The sequence below is a fragment of the Austrofundulus limnaeus genome, unplaced genomic scaffold (genome assembly GCF_001266775.1).
Source record: "Austrofundulus limnaeus strain Quisiro unplaced genomic scaffold, Austrofundulus_limnaeus-1.0 Scaffold61, whole genome shotgun sequence".
Taxonomy (NCBI): Eukaryota; Metazoa; Chordata; class Actinopteri; order Cyprinodontiformes; family Rivulidae; genus Austrofundulus; species Austrofundulus limnaeus.
The window spans coordinates 2,278,290-2,294,918 of NW_013952463.1; the positions used below are offsets into that span (position 1 = coordinate 2,278,290).

Consider the following 16,629-nt stretch of genomic DNA (forward strand, 5'->3'; position numbering starts at 1 on the left):
ATCACAAAGACTTGCTGTCTTGGTCACAGATGCTCCAGCAAGACGTGCACCAACAATTTGTCCACTTTTGAACTCTGGTAAGTCACCCATAATGTTGTGTTCATTGCAATATTTTTATCAAATCTGTGCTCTTAGCCTGCTAATTGAACCTTCACACTCAGCTACTGGTGCAATGTGCAGTTAATGATGATAAGTCACCAGGCTGGTCCAATTTAACCATGAAACCTCCCACACTAAAATGACAGGTGTTTCAGTTTCATTGTCTAACCCCTGTACAGAGAAGACATCCAAAATCTACCCTGAAAGATCCCCAGCTGGGATTTGATACAGCAACCTTCCTGCTGAGAAGCAACAGCTCTACCAACTGAGCTGGCCCAAGTGGCTGGGGAAAGGGAAGTCTGGGACTCTGCTTAGGCTGCTGCCCCCGCGACCCGACCCCAAACAAGCAGAAAAAAACGGACGGACAGATGGAAACATTAAGCTTTATCTGAGCTTCATTACTGCACATTGGGAAAAATTTAGCAGCTTAGATTTGGTTCAGTATGGCCCCCTTACGACAACTTTATGATGGAAAATCTAATCTAACCTTCAAAGGATTTCCAGTCAGCAGTGATTGTGACTTTAACTGACTCAATATTTACTACAAATCACTGAGGTCAAAGCTTGGATGGCTTCAAACTTTCCAAACTTCAATAAAAACAAAACTGAAACTATTATCTTTGGACCCAGTGGTAATTGCAATACTTCTCCTATGGATCTGGGTGCCTTGGAACCATCTGTTAAATCGCACGACAAAAACTTGGGTGTGATCTTTGACTCAAACTTCAACTTTGAGAAACAGATTAATTCTGTAGTAAAAAGATCATTTTTTAAACTGAGACTTTTATCTAAAATCAAATCGTTTTTATCTTTAAAAGACCTTGAATGTGTGATGCATGCTTTTATTACATCTCAGCTGGACTACTGCAACTCTCTGTATGTTGGAGTTAGCCAGGCTGGCCTCTCACACCAGCTGGTTCAGAACGCTGCAGCACACCTTTTAACACGGACCAAGAAGAGTGATCATATCTCCCTGGTGCTGGGTTCCCTCCATTGGCTCCCTGTGTGTTTTAGAACTGATTTTAAACTTTTGTTGATGATCTATAAGGCAAAAAGAAAAAAAATTGTATAGGTCTTCTGGACGGGTTCTTCTCTAATGAAACGTTTCGTCTCTCCTCCAAGAGACTTCTTCAGTCTGAGAGTTTCAGGCAAAATTCAGGCTTTTGAGCACAGCCTCCATGTGACTGATACTCACATCACATGGCTATCGTTGACACCTAATTAACACCTATTGTTAACAGGGGGTGGAGTGATACTGGCAATAGCCGCACTGTAGGAGGGGGACAACTGAAAACGGAGGCCTCCACCTCTGTTTAATGGTGGACGGTCTTTCTTCACAAAAATGGCTTCTTTTACTCCTCTCTCACCAACGTTCCTCTCTATCAAGAATGAGAACAACCTCATCTCTGAAAGAGTGACCGCTGGCCTGTAAATGAGTGAAAACTGCAGAGTTCTGGCCATTAGATGTAGCTTGTCTGTGTTGGGACATTCTTTTGAACAGTGGCATGCTTTGTTTCCCTGATGTATAACTGGTCGCAGTCCTCCTGGCACTTAGCATACACAACATTGCTCTGTTTGTGCCGGGGCACCGGATCTTTGGGGTGAACCAGCCTTTGCCGTAACAGTTCAATGTTGGTCTCATCTGACCAGACTATATTCTCCCAGTATTACACAGGCTTGTCTAAATGTTGTGCAGCAAACTTCAAAGGAGCTTCAGCATGCTGTTTCTTCAGCAGTGGAGTCTTGCGTGGTGAGCGTGCATACAGGCCATGGTGGTTCAGTGCATTACTTATTGTTTTCTTTGAAACAAACGTACCTGCTAATTCCAGGTCTTTCTGAAGCTCTCCACAAGTGGTCCTTGGCTCTTGGACAACTCTTCTGATAATTCTTTTCACTCCTCTGTCAGAAATCTTGTGAGGAGCACCTGGTCGTGGTCAGTTTATGGTGAAATAATGTTCTTTCCACTTCTGAATTATGGCCCCAACAGTGCTCACTGGAACCTTCAGAAGTTTAGACATTCTTCTGTAACCGATGCCATCATTATGCTTTGCAACAATAAGGTTGTGAAGGTCTTGAGAGAGCTCTTTACTTTTACCCATCATCAGATGGTTCTTGTGTGATACCTGGCCATCATTTGGGACTGAACCAACTGATATTATCTTGCACTGACAAGGGGCAGGCTTGCTTTTTAATTACTGAGAGAGTTCAGCTGGTGTCTTGGCTTTCCATGCCTTTTAACACCTCCCTTTCTTCATGTGTTCAATACTTTTTCCCTGTGTCATTCCACATTATTACAAATAACTTCATTTCTGGACATTTATGGTTTGATTTCTTTGTATGTATGGATCATTTGGGTTGTTACCGACATCTGGTGAAAATTTCATGTCATCAGCACCTCCAGTAATATATTTACTGAGAAAAATGGTGACATGTTCAATACTTATTTTACCCACTGTAAGTGAGGTTTTATTTACAGTGTACATAGAGAACTGGAGTGTCTTAACTTCAGGGTGAGCCAAAGGCCAAAACAAAATGACCTGTGCAAAGTAGAAATAAAGTAGGTTCTATCAGATAACAGGAAAAACAGGTATTCAAGATAAACAGCACATCCCTACAAAACTCCTCCTCTTTTTTATTACCCAATGACTCTAAAAGCTGACATGACACATCAGATCAGGTGTGGCAGGTTGGATTGCACAGAGGAGGAGGTAGTTGGACGTCATCGTCTCTCAGCTCATCTTTACACAGTTCACTCATCAGCAGGCAGTCAATCCTCGCTCAGCTTTCTGGTCTCAGTCGTCCAATCACAGGTGGTTCCTGGACTCTCATTTGCATGTCAAATGACCGCACACTCAAAATAAATACTACAAAGGCAGTTTAACAGGTGCAGACTGCCCTGTTGAAATTAGGATTTTGCCTGGGCTACTGGCAAAGAGTGAACAACAGTGTCTGAGGCAGCTCAGGTACAATGACTGCAGCATGTTTGCACCTGCCATGCTAAAACAACAACCACAACCATTTTGCTCATTTGACAGACACAATCTATGGTGCACACGGTTAGTAGATCAGTTTTACTCGTATTTTTTTTACAAAAATCTTTAGTAAACCTGGACCTTGGTGTTTTAAAATTTCATCCATAAACATATTTATACTCTGTGGCTTTTAACACAGCATGACACTAATAATAATTTGAATAATTTTTACAACTCAAAATTTGTTCTTCAACTTCAAGCTAGTTTCGTCAGTTTTACATTTATTTTTTGTTTCCAAGAAGCCATTGTCACGTGTTAGCGGTTATTGTGTCATCACTAATGATTTGCATCACACCAACTGATGCAAATTGAACATATAAGGGCCTGTGATTTTCTGGTATTAATGCATAAAAAGAATGACTTTTTCTTTTTTTAATTATCTTGCATTCAAAGCAAAATACTGAAACTGCAGTTACAGTTAAATGTTTTTCAAGAGATTAATTTGCTTCTGTCTGACTCATCTGTCTTTACTGGAATCACACAAGGAAACATGGAGATTAGTGTCACTGTGACAAGTCAAAACACGGGAAGTCTAAGACCTAAACCAGTTTTAGCTCCAACAATACCTGAAGGTGAGGCTCACTGCCAACAAACACATTTATTCTGGTGTGTTGCTTTTTTTTATTTACAAGAACTAATCCCTGCTCAGTCAGAGAATCCTGTGTAGTATGGTCTGAACAGATATAACAGTTACAAAAATACTAGAGTTTAAGACTGAATAGCTGGTCTCAATGGGAAAAAATTAGACAGGATGAAACAAAACTAGCATGACAAGGCACAATGGTCACTGCACTAAACAATAATACATAAGAAGGCTTTTCGTTAAATTCATCTTTAAACTAGAAACAGCATAGCGTTACCATAGATGACCCCCCACACATAAGCAAAGCACCCACGCACCAGAACTCACATATGTGTTGCAGCTGTTTAAGATGTTCTGGTATTTGTTTGAGAAGTGACTTTGGAATGATCATTACAAAAATAATGTTTTGTTGATGGAAAAAAAAAACAGTTCTGCTCTCAGTGGTTTATTTGAGTAGACTGATTATGAACAAAACCACATTCACATGTATGATGTCATATATGTACTAATCTCTCTAAAAACGATAAAACAAAAAAATAAAAAATAAAAATACAAAAAATCTGAAGTTCCCATATTGAATACTTTTTGAGCTATATGCATTTTTGCATGTCCAGACACCATCTTTTCAAATAGCGCCCCCACTTGAAATATGAGGTCTATTTCAAAACCGTTTGCTAGTGCAGTGGAGGTCAGCCACATCTATATTCCTACCAAATTTCATGCTGCTAAATTCAGCCTTTCTGTGCTAAAGTTAACCAAAATTCTCTGGAAAAAATATAAAATACTAAATCAACATAACCATAAATACACCCAACATGAATTACTCTGTCTTCTATTTCATCACAGACTATAAACACCCAGATTTTTTACTTTGTAGTTTCTGAAAGTATTAAATTATCTGTATTATTTTATTAATAAATATTCCTCATTACATTTCAAACTGTACATTGCCTCCAGTTAATTGTGAAAGACAACTCTACATCAGAGGTCTCCATGAAATGGTTTATTTGATGTAGTTGGAGCACAATCACCATCATGGTTCTTATCCAGCTCTGACTTGTCACAGATTTGAGGTGATTTGTTTATAAAGCAAGACGATTTCCATGTTTCTTTGCTGCTTTAAGTGCCGATGGACCATTTCGTAGTTACGAGTGCACAAGCCTGAATTCAACCAGTAAATTTGCACCGTTAAACAGACCCAATTCATTTGCTCTAAACTGTGTTTCTGGTTGGCAATCCTATTCCTCAATGGCTTCTGTCCCACACATTTTACTTGTTTCTCTGCTCCAAAACACCTGATTCAGTGACTGAACTACCTTTTCATGTTCTGTAGTCATTTGATCACCTGCTCATTCAAATCAGGTGTGCTGGAGCAGAGAAACAAGTGAAACATGCAAGATAGCAGCCCTCAACGATTTAGTTTGCCCACCCCTGTCCTATATCCTTACATGTGATTGGTCACAATTGAAAAAGGAAAAAACAAAATTGGGAGCTGGCTTTTCAGATTCACTAATTTTGGATTATGAACCAAGACACATCACTAATTTATATACTGTTTGTGTTTGTGAAATGTCAAAATGTTACTCTTAGTTAGGTGATTATTTTAAGATGATGATGAGGCGGGGCTTGTTTGGTTCATTTATGTGAAGTGAAACATCGATGAAAGCAGTAATTCTATTTTATTAGCAAATGCATAAAATGATGTCAATCAAAATCAAGTCATGGAGTTTGAACATTTCCCCACTGAAGAGCAGTACATAGAATTGCTGTTGCTGTTGGCCCAAAATTTGAGCCATTCAGACACTAAGGAACTTTATCTGTAATATGTATTTGAAATCAAAAGATGAAGAAGTGACTTCTAATGTTTTATTGTTGTTAATGTGAAACATTCGTACATTTTTCAAGTTGTAATAAATGTGATATTGTTTCATTTACAAATGTGTCTGCCTAGCCTCAAAACATTACAAATCTCACAAGACAAACTGTCTTTCTTGAAGCTAAAGTGAAAATGTACACCTTAATCTGAAACTAGAACAGCCTTAAGTGTTGGTCATGTTAGTACCAGTGTCTGCTAAAATCAAAATTCTCAGTTATGTAAATCCCACTCGGTGTGGAACACGAACCATGTGGATCTGTGTTTTGACATCATCAAACATGGATTAATTTTCCAACTATCAGAGGATGTATGTGTTCCACTCTCACATAAAAACTTGTCTTTCTCCTCAGTCTAAAGAGCTACTTCTTAAAGGGATCCATGATTAGTTGTAACATTAGACTTTATTTGATAAACATATATTTTAACTGTAAAATAAAGACTAAAAATGCTGTAGGATGTTCTGTGCCTTCCTTCTCTCCTTCAGTTTCCTCTGCACTGTCTTCTTTCTCTCTGACTCTGAAATCTTCTCTTCTTCACCACTTATGCTGACATCCCTTTCCTCAGCTTCTTCACCTGTGACCCTGCTGGTCTCTCTATCTTCCTTTCTCAACTCTCAGTCTCTTCTTCCTTCTCATCCCTTGCCTTTTGCAAAAAATAAAGAAATTAATAACTGTCAGTATCTCTACTTTTAAATTTATTCTTCATTTTGTTCTGCAATGTGCAAGCATCGAGATTTTTAAAAATTAGCCCATTATTATCATATCATTATCATAGCAGCTTATTTAAAAACAAAACAAATGTAACGTGGTTTAATTGTGTGGAGGTTTGCTGCTGCTTTTTCCTGACTAATTGTTTTGCAGTTCATTGAGAGTTTGGTGGGCGGAGACTGGATGGACTCACCTGTGCATTGTCTGCTCTGATTAATCCTGAGAGTATTTCAGTCGCCTTCTGAGATCCAGCCGACGCTGGATTATTCAGTTGCCCATGGTACTGTTTAAGACGGTCTCATTTTGATTCTTTGAGAAAACTACACCTACCTTGTGTTCAGGCTGGACTGTCCTGATCCTATTTGTGACTCCACGGTTGGTCCTTATCCAGACTGTTGGGTTTTTCACTTCAAGACTGAAGTGATTCATCGTCCTCCGCCCTGCCTCTCTCTCTCAGAAAGCTGCAAGAAACATATTGGAAAGTACCTGTTTGATTCCCAACAAAGAAAACTTCAACAAACCTCCTCGTCAGCCTCCTCGCCTGGATCCCATAAGAAAAAATAACAATTAACACATTCAACACTTACCAGAGAACATCATCCTAAACCACCTTTACCCTTTTTATTTTTCAGCAAGAAACTTGGACCCATTCACTGTACAATAAACTCACTTACCTTTTATCATTTTTTGTCTTGTCCTCCTCACCAGTTAAGTTAATTTTGGGTACTCTTTAAAAGAACAAATCTTAACAAATTATGCTTCATTGCCATGATATCGATCAAATAAATGCATCAGTGAAACTACAAAAAGCAAACCTGAAACCTTATTTTTATATTTAAACTTTTCATTAACTGTTACCGTGCTTATTGTAAGCAAAACTATGGAAATAAGCTAATGCTAAGTCACCGTCGTCATTACACCGTGAACGTCGGACACTTTAGCAGATTTCATTCATTGCAAACTTAACTTTACTGTTGTGTGTTAAAAACATCAGCACGAGAAACTTAGCTGTACTTTAACTGCAGAAAGTTGGAAGCTCAGTGACTCCACTCTGCAGACAGACTGTCTCATCATGTGACACACGTTCTGCCTGTGGAGCAGCAGGCGGAGTTTGGAACAGGGGCGTAGCTAAGGTTTTCAAGGGCCTCAGATTATATTTAAAATTATATAGTTTTGGTAAATATTTATTTTAAAGGTTGTAATGAGCTTTTGGACTAAAAAACAGTAATTGCAAATATTTAAGAAACAATAGGGGGCTGCTGGGGGGGCAAGGCTCTACAACAGGGGGGCAGTTGCCCCCCCTGCCCCCTGTAGATCTGCTCCTGGTGCTTTTATCTTCATCTTTATCAGAGCAGAAGCCGACATTAACGTCCACATATTTTTATCATCTCCGTGGGTAACAATAGATAAGACTTTTTTTTCTCCATAAACACGGGTGTGGAAAAAAATATGGTTGTTCAAGCTCGACCTGCAGCAGGAGGGAGGGAGGAAATGATCCTGCGACAGACGGCAAGACATAACTTTTCTACAGCAGGAGGGGGAAAATTTGAGGATTTATTCTTTCTATACGGGTTTTAAAATGCTACATTTCTTCATTTATTTTCAGAATATTTTGAATAAATTACCCTATAAAAAATAAAACTGTTTACCTTCCCAGTCGGGCAGGCATCGGGACACACCCGCCTGCTCAAAAATGAGTTTCACCTGCCCCGGGCAGTAGGGCAATAGGATTTGTCGAACCCTGATTAATTGTTTTGGAAATAATAAATTTCAATTAATGTTTCACTTTCAGATATTTTAATTTATGTTTGCAATATTTGTCACATCAATTACGTTATCAAGCCATTTTTTTTTATTTCTATATTTATTTCCATTTATGGCATTATTGGTCCTCTATAATTTACAGAACCTTTGCTTGTTAGAAGGCAGTGGGACATTTCACCTCATGGGGGAAAGGTGATGCCATGCGTCAGCTCTAACAGCGTTGGGTTTTATCTACCGCGTAACCCATGACACTACCCATGATGCTGTGCGCGCAGACAACGAATAAACATAGCGCTGTGGGCAATGAAACATCAGCTTAATCAGAGGGCAGGTGTTCGTTTTACCTGTTGCACGCGCCTGCTGTAAACTGGGGAAGAGTCAGTATGCATTTAGAGATGAAGGTGCAGAAACAATTAATTCAACAACATATTGGATGACCACCACTGGAGGTGTTTATTATTATTATTATTAATTTGCAGCATCATTTTTATAGCCAAGAACGTTAGTTAAGGGTTGCGACGTGAAGGATTTTTTTTTTCCAGCTCCCTTATTTTCTGGGGGATTTCTTCCGCATGGTTGACCGAGGATGGGAGGATCGTGTTTCAGCTTAAAAAAAACAAACTATCAGACAGTCCACATCTCCTGCTCTCACGGGAAAATCACCGAACTCTTGAACTGCAAGTGACTTTCTGTAAGTTTATTAAAATTTCATTATTGTTACTAAACGTTTTTGCTTTAATTAATCATTTTCCTTGTGTTTATACCCCGCCCCGGAATGCTGACTTAAACGCGCTGAGGATTTGAATGGGTTATGTATCCTTGTAATAGTTTATTTACGTTTATAGGCTTTAAAATTAAATGTTACTTAATTACTATGCAACAACCAGCATGAAATGATTTGTTCTGGATTCTGAAACTTTTCTATTTATAAGAGATCCTATCCTGACAGATAATATTACTTAAATTATTCTTCTTAAAAAAAAAAACCTGCCTCCTTTAGCTCATTTCTCTTGAAGATTCCATGACATGTTCTCCAGAAGTCTTATTAAAATAAAACACATCAAAACGGTGATGTGTAATGTTTTAAATGTCTTTTGTACTTTGTTATTCCTTAAGCCTAGCGAGTCATTTTACAGCTTAGAGGCATATTTTTGTATAAAGCTTGTTATTACTGCAGTAAAACCTTCCCCTCTGCAAACAGAAACTGATGCAATAAACCTCATTTTAAAAATTCTCGTAACAACACCTCACCTGTGTGTACCTGCTCTCAGCCTCACAGCTTGTTCCTAGACACACCTTAAAGCTTGATGATGTTCATTTGGATGCTTTGGTTTTATTTTTAGCAGATTTTTCCCTTTAGATATTTGCCTTTATTTATTTTCAGAATGTTGTGTGCATTATAACAATGTATTTATGCTGCCTTGGCAGGGAAAGTGTTTTATTGCAGCACCATATGAAGTTTTATTTTTAAAATTCATAGTGTGTCATGTTTGCAGTGATAATATCCAGGACTAAACAAGCACACAGAAAAAAAATAAAAAAATAAAAAACAGAACAAAACAAAAGGCACACTTTGAAGTTTTACAAAAGGCCCTTTAATGTTTTTAGATAAATGGTGGGCAATTGTCACACAGTCACATATAGCATCAGGGTATGCAAATAAAGGCCAACATGCTGGTTTAAGATGCGTTGAAATTGTAATTTTGAATAATTTACCAGCTGACATATGAAGGGCTGCAACAACGAATCGATAAAATTTGATTATAAAAAGCGTTGGCAATGAATTTCATTATCGATTTGTTGTGTTGCGGGATTTATGCGTCCTTCGCCGTGTCGCGGAGCCGATTAGCAGAGCATTGTCTGACCTAAATAAAGTTTAGAAAGAAAGAAAAAAACTCTACCTGTAAAGATCTGCCCTGTCTGACTCTCGAGTGAAAAGCAGAAACTACAAACTTTAAACCAGCAAAACGTAAATAATTAAGAGAAAATTCTAAATGAAATAAATTAATTTTAATAATAAATTAATAATAGTTTTACATCTACAAAACATATTTTATTAGTTTTATCTGTTTTCCTCATTCAGCAACCTATTTAATTTCTTTTTTATGTTTTATATCTATAACAAGTTTATTAATGGGAGAAATCCACATTTTTGGGTTTATTTTTTTCAGTCAGTTTTTAATATAGCTGGCAAAATCAACTGTGAAAATATTTATGTTGTGCTTCTTTTTTTAATTTAGCATTTTTTTTTAAAAATCCTTTGTGATGGATCTAATACTTTTGTGTTTAAGCAAGTAATTCATGACATCCTTTAATGACCTAGGTTTTCATGACATGCTGTTCATCTGCAGACAGAATGATGAAAGTCAGAACAAGATTTGCTAACAACAGTCATTCTTAGACATCACTTGTGTTTATCTTTGTGTTTTCCATTGACCTTGTATCAAATCTTGCTAAGATGACAGAATGGTGTTTGTTAATATATATAAATGAGGCCTCTCGAGACACAGAGTTCAACAGAGTTCAACAGTAGTGTGGAGAGACAGTGACAGAGAGAAGCAGAGGCACAGAGACAGGCCAGGTTGTTGTCTGTGTTTCCTGTTGTTGCAATATTATTAATCGATTATTAAAATAATCGTTAGTTGCAGCCCTAGACATATGTTTGCTGTATACATATTTGACTTGAATCAGTGTGTTTGTCTTTTTTTTCATAAATTAAAGTGTGACATGGCTTAAAGCATAATTAATACAATGTATTTAAGTCATAATTGATTTGATTTATGATTTTATTCCAGACATGTCAAATTCATTACATAAAGCATAGTCTTAATCTATATATCTAAATATGCCATTTCATATATCTACAAGAAATGAAACCACTTGGACTAATTATACACAAATAAATAAACACATAAAATAAATATACACTCAATGTGCACACACCTATCTGTGTACACCTACCCAAATGCATACACTCACATGAAGCACATACTGTAAATCCCATTAAAATGTCTGAAAAGGGGTAGGAAGAAGTAAAACCTATTTAATCTTACCCCTATTCACCATTTCATCTGGTTTTCAGAGTCTTATCAGTTTGTGATGAAAAACAAAACAAACCAAAAAATACACATATAAAATAAAACAATGTAATCCAATATTATTCTAATTCTAAATTTTAAGTTATATGTATATTCATATCCAGAGACAATCAAATCCAACACATATTCACACATTTACACTGAGATACCCAGCACCGCTCCAGGCATCTCAGAGAACTCTGTGATTTTAGAAAAAATAAAAGTCAAATATAGACATGTCTTTAAAAGACCCCTCCTCCTCCTCCCCACCCTGCGCAGCTGCGGTCAGCGAACCTCCATCCCACCCGCGTGTGATTAATACGGATTTTTTGCACAAATTGCAAATTTTTGACGCTCCTTATACACGTTAAACGTCTGAAGGGGTTGACATGTATGAACTGGCTGGTCGGAGCCGAGCTGCAGACTGACAGGTGCAGCTGCTGTAAAGTTACTGCCCCTCGCTTTAAAAACAGTCAGCTGATCCGTCGCGGTCGTGTTGCGCTCGTGATGTGAACACCCAGGGGGAAATACTGCAAAGTGCTTTTAGAAATATAATAAATATAAAATACGACGTAATCCTCGGTGGAAAATAGTCCAGGAGACGTGTGCGTTCCCGGGAGGTATTCACCTGCAGCTGAGTGAAGCTGACCCCCCACCCACAGAGAGGGGAAATAAGGCAGTAATTATTGATAAGGTAGTAACCATGCTGTGGCTTCACCTGTCGCATTTTCTTTTAAAGAAAGAAAAAGTAGCTTGCAAAGCTGTCGCATCGGTGCTACGTGATTAAAAGCAGAGCTGCGCATCTAATCTCACACACGTCTTCCTATCTTTGTGAGGACCACACACAGCCTCGCTCTGTGCCGTCTTTTCCCCCAAGTTTGCCGAGAGGTGGAAATGGAGGTACGCAAAAAATAGCTCTCGACTTGATCTGGCCGTATTTAAATAAAAATGGCTACATGCCGTGAAATTCTTAGAGGGACGGGCCGTCTCGTTGGCGGGGGGGCCCGCCCCGCCTGTATGATGGTAGGGGAAACACTGTTTTCTATATCAGGGTGTTTTCACATCTTTGTAAAATTAATAACTTTTCTCTCTTATAACTCGTTTACTTTAGTTAAATTGAAGGAAGTTTCTGCTGCGATCATCTGTAAGGGTCATTTGGGTTTCTTTCATTTACGCACAAAGTATTTCTAAATAAAACAGGTTTGCTCTTGTTCAACATGATCAGAACTGATACAGTCATAAAGCCTCAGGAGGAGGTGGTCAGACCAGTCAGGCTCTTTGCCTTCTTAAATAAAGAAGTAGGTGACAGTTGCGGAGCTAGTTTCCAAACAGGAATATCGTGTTTCGTTTCCTTATCTTATCTTACATTGAATTTAACTTTATCTAATGTTCTTCTATTGTTGCAGTGACAGACAGGTGAAGATAAAGCGGGTAAAAATAAGTATTGAACACGTAAACATTTTTCTCAGTAAATGTATTACTAGAGGTGCAAATKACATGAAATTTTCACCAGATGTTGGTAACAACCCAAGTGATCCATACATACAAAGAAATCAAACCATAAATGTCCAGAAATGAAGTTATTTGTAATAATGTGGAATGGTACAGGGAAAAAGTATTGAACACACTTACTGAAATTTATGTAATTTGCACCTCTAGTAATATATTTACTGAGAGTGTCCCTTAAAAAAAGGAGATTTTAAGGTCTAATTTTTTTACCTATACATATTTGTACGTTCCACTCAATTAAAATGTGATTTATTTATTTTCTATTATAAGTTTTATATCGTGATATATATCGTTACCGCCACCCATCATAATGTATATCGTGATATGAATTTTTTGCCATATCGCACATTTCCTAATATGGGCCCTGATCACTTAAACGGCTTTCACTGTATCGCCTGTCATTTATATGATACAATGGCTTGCCAAACAACCCAGGGCTGCCTCCGCCTCTAATTGGCAGCTCTCGTCTCTTTTTTTTTTCCCTTTGTTTTTGTTTTACGCTCTGACGTAACACGTGAGTGCGCACGGTCTGTAGTGTTTGAAAGATGGAAAAAGCAAGCGTGGTGCGGAGAAAGTTAGAATTAAAAAGAGGAAAGCTCTGGAAACGGACGCAGCTAAATGTGCTCAGTAAAAGGAGGTCGTGGTTTGAGGACGATGAAGGCAACATGTTGAATTGTGTCCGCAAACCGCCGTTCAAGTTACTTAATTATCAAGTCAACGAATCTGTAGCATTGTGGCAAATAACATAACATTATATAATACAAATGATGCAACACCACATAACTGGGAAACTGTCTTGTGTCTTCTCAGAGTCAGAACCAACATACAGAACCATCCTGCTCCAAAAGCCCACAGGTCCAGAGTGTGCAGGTAGGATCACTCATTGACTGAATATTATTAGAATTAATATAATGAAGAGTATGATGTAGACCTGCTTCATGTGAAAAGTGCCCTGAGATGTTTCAATGCATTTCTGTAACTGAGCTGATGATCGGAAGGCTCTGTAAAAACAGAGATTTGTCCTGAGAATTATTGAAAAGGTGATTTAGTGTCAGAAGCAGAGCCAGGGAACAGGTGAGCTGTTGTAATCAAGTGTGAACAAACACTTTCCAGGCCCAGATAATAGAAACCTGTTGTATTTTTATAATTAAAAGTAAAATAATATACACAAAGCCCACAATTAAAAGGGAATAAGATGAAAATAATCTGATTTAAACCTGCCTATTTTGACATTAAATGTGTATGAAATGGTTAAATCAAGATGTGTTTTCCCATGTCAAACATGCTAAAGATTTACAGATTATTATTTTTTTATTTTGATACAAGTGCAGGTGAATTTAGGGAATATTATTTCTGATCATCTGGCAGCATGATGGATCAGTGGTTAGCACTGATGTCTCTCAGCCAGAAGGTCCTGGGTTCAATCCCTGGTTGGGACCCGGGGTCTTAGAGTTTGCATGTTCTTCTTGTTCTCATGTGGATTTCCTCCAGGTGCTCCAGTTTTCCCCACAGACCAAAAACTTGTACAACAGGTCACTTTCAGGTCTGGGCTTACTTGCAAAATACATCACCAATCTCAATGGGTTTGCATGGTTAAATAACAATTAATAAATCCATCTCATATTTCTTTGAAAGCTGTTCTTATGCAGAGGGAAAAAAGATAAGACAATGGCATCATTAGAATATTATAACAAACTTGGAGCACAGTGGAATACGTTTTTACTCTTTATTCATAAAGATTTGATATCTGCAAACACTAATTTGTTTGATATTTGATATTACATAAAAATAAAATCTGATGTAAAGAATAGTGTAGAGATTTGTAAAATTTCAATTACTATGTGACGTGAGCTGCAGACCACTTGACCAGGTCACCCTTGTAAAAGAGATCTCGATCTCAATGGGCTCTGCCTGGTTAAATAAAGGTGATTGATTGATTGATTGATTGATTGATTGATTGATTGATTGATTGATTCATTGATTCATTGATTGATTGATTGATAAAATCTAAGTTTATGATGGAACTGTTTCCTTGTAGAGGAAAAAGAGATGATAGTGGTATTAGAAAGTCCAACACTTTTTATATTTTTTAATGGAATATTTTATTTATTCCTTTATGTGTTAAACTTTGTGTTTTTCTATTATTGAACATACGGCATATTTTTCTCTCCCCCATTCTCTGTTTTTTGCATTATTGTATATTTTGCTCTGCACTGACCGTGTGTCTGAGTTACAATTTTAGAATTTAATCTTGATTTGATGTTTCTTTACGTTGCTTATGTTTTTTAATGTTTTATTCTGTTTCATTTTATCTTTCCACCATTTGCACATTGTTAATGAGTGTACAGCACCTTGTGAATATATTTCTGTGAAAGGCGCTTTAAAAATAAAACTTTACTTACTTACTTACTTACTTACTTACTTACTTACTTACTTACTTTATTTCGCTGCACCTATTTGAACAAAATACTGTCTAGATTCTGATATTTTTGAAAAGGGTGTGTTTAAAGAATAATTCTGGAGATGTGCACTTATGTTGAAATAAATCTTGCTTTGTGAAGCAGCACCACTTGCACTAAATTGGAAACATTTTTGTAAAATACATTTAATTACAAGGCTTTACAGAATAGTGCACCATTATCAATGATTTAGAGCAGGGGTTCTCAAAGTTTTTGTGTCTGGGGACCCATTCAAGGATGAAAAAATTCCAGGGACCCCCTCATAAACTCCATGCTGTTAATGCAAAAATAATTTACTGTTATTTTAACCCCTAAATGCCATGGTAATATTATTTGTTGTCTGGTGTAGTATGTTTGTTTTACTAGTGCATTATTCCCCATATATATTTTTTTAAATAAAAACCAAATTAACAATTTACTGAAATTTTTTGAGGACCCCCAAGACACAGCTCGCGGACCCCTGGGGGTACTGGGACCCCAGTTTGAGAACCCATAATTTAGAGGTTATAAAAACAACTTTAATAATAATATGGCTTGATCTACAGTGGGCCGGTCTGAGGCATCAAACTCCAGGGCTGAAAGTGAGTCCCACTCCGGCCCTGTTCTCCGCCTCTCCCCATCCTCCTCCTCCTCTGTGCTGCCACCTTCTTTCCTGCAGCCGACAGTCTGCTTGCCACACACAAATGCATGGCCTAGTACAGCTATCTCTATGGGGACATTGCATCCACTTCCATTAATTTCTACAGCCTAACCTTGACACCTTACTCTACGCCAAACCTTACAGGTACATACCTGACCCTAAATCTAACCTGAACTCAAATCCCAATTGAATTTGGGTTGCATTTGGTGGCAGTGGGAACATAGTCAAAGACACTGCTGAAAAAAACCTGCTAAATTGACTAGAGATAGTCTAGATGGTTTAGACTGTAGTCTTTGGTTTTCAGCACCTTTTGAAAGATTTCACAATTAAAGAACAGATTTCATCTATGAAGAAATCATATTTTTGACTCTTAAAGGAAGTATAAAAGCACTCCCTTCTATTCAGATACCACGATGGTGCGAAGCCTCCAAAAACAACTCACCTAAACAGTACGAAGAATTTAGTTATTACAGGACATAATGAAAGGGTCCTTTCATGCCACAGTATCAACTTCAGTTCCTTGTTCCTTGTAGTTTGAGATTAAATAAACAAAAACCTGTTCTACAGCACAGTCATACATGATATTCTAAAGGGTGTGTGGCATCTGTTCACTATTATAGTTGTTCTGTTTTTTTCCTTGCCACTTCTGTAGAAAGCAGAACTGAATATCTCAATATAAGTATCATAGCTTCTTCATCAACAGTGGCTTTTTTTAAGGAGAAAAAGAAAGAGAAAGAAAAAAGTGAAATGTAATGAGAAAGAGAGATTAGAAGATATATGAAATATATGTTGAGAAAACACAAGACTGTACGGCCCGGGCTGCACCAGTCCGACCGACCAGCCCCCCGCCCCAGCGAAGCCACGCCCCGGACCACCCCCACAC

At 37.7% G+C, this 16,629-nt stretch overlaps 1 protein-coding gene across 2 annotated transcripts in view; it reads left to right on the forward strand.

Annotated features, from left to right (window-relative positions):
• Positions 1-8,379: 8,379 nt before the first annotated feature.
• LOC106518486 (uncharacterized) overlaps positions 8,380-16,629 on the forward strand; it is a 22,943-nt gene continuing 14,693 nt past the window's right edge. The window contains exons 1-2 of one of the 2 annotated variants that reach the window (XM_014009798.1): positions 8,380-8,752; positions 13,458-13,517. The gene's annotated coding sequence lies outside the window, so the exon portion shown is untranslated. The remainder of the gene's footprint in view (positions 8,753-13,457; positions 13,518-16,629) is intronic. The other variant, XM_014009799.1, reaches the window with a different exon arrangement.